The following is a 615-nucleotide window of genomic DNA, read 5'->3' on the forward strand; positions in this document are numbered from 1 at the left end:
GCCACCACTGCCAGGTTATTTCGAGAGAAACAAGCAACCAGGTCTATGAAAACAAGCCCAAAATAATTGATTGATTGATTGATTGAAGAATTTATTAACAGTTTGCAGAATTACAGTACATTTCAAGCACAAACTCAATACAAAGGCTGTTAACTGTGAGTGGACGACCCAATTAAGCATTGCACTTGTTTCCAATAGGGTCCACCATGTTCAAATCATCAAAACATTTAGAGACGTACAAATAGACACTTCTATAGACAGAACAGGAATTCATCATAAAGGAGGTAAAAAGGGTAAAAAGGGAAAAGAAACATATACAGTGAGGGTAAAAAAAGGGGTGGGCGGTGGGGGGGATTCACGTTCAGCTCCGTTAATTTGTTTGTTTTCCTTGGAGGAGCTGCGTTGGGTCCCCAAGTCGGCTCCGTGGCCGTACCTTGAGTTGGCTGTGTGGCCGTGACCGTCTCGAATTGAATGATTGATTGATTGATTGATTGATTGATTGATTGATTGATTGATTGATTGATTGATTGATTGATTGAAATGTGAAAATAGCAGATCTACAAGTTCGCATCGCGATGTGTTGCAAGCTTTTAGATCTGCTGTTTTCAATCAAAG

Source organism: Electrona antarctica (genome assembly GCF_951216825.1).
Source record: "Electrona antarctica genome assembly, chromosome: 5".
NCBI lineage: Eukaryota > Metazoa > Chordata > Actinopteri > Myctophiformes > Myctophidae > Electrona > Electrona antarctica.